We start from the raw sequence: 480 nt of genomic DNA, 5'->3' as shown, positions 1-480 counted from the left end.
AAGAGAGGTTACACAATGGAATGTGGAAATCATTGAACCATCTCTTTGATATCTCAAGCGAGTTAAGTTTTGCTAAAGGTAATACAGAAACGGCTACAATCATACATTGACAGAGAACTTCTGATGGGTTTGAACCTCCAACCTTGTGGCAAGCCATCTATTGCTTATCCTATAGAACCATACAAGGACCTAGAAATTATAGGGACAAAGCCCAGAAATCTGCATTTCAACAAACTCTCCAGGTGATTCTGATGTATGCTAAAGTGTGAGAATCATTGTACTAGACTGTTATGTTCTGCAATGCTTTATTTTAAGAACAAAATTTTACAAATGGGGTATGGCAGACCTTCATAACATTGTAGTCTAGTAATTATCAGAATAAATTATTGGACATGATATGACATGTTCCAGTTGTATACATTTTCTCCAATTTTTAATCTCCTGTATTTTCTTTAACTGTTTAATGTAGATATTGGTATC

The sequence above is a fragment of the Chrysochloris asiatica genome, unplaced genomic scaffold (genome assembly GCF_000296735.1).
Source record: "Chrysochloris asiatica unplaced genomic scaffold, ChrAsi1.0 scaffold00068, whole genome shotgun sequence".
Lineage (NCBI taxonomy): Eukaryota > Metazoa > Chordata > Mammalia > Afrosoricida > Chrysochloridae > Chrysochloris > Chrysochloris asiatica.
This window is presented reverse-complemented; position numbering follows the sequence as displayed.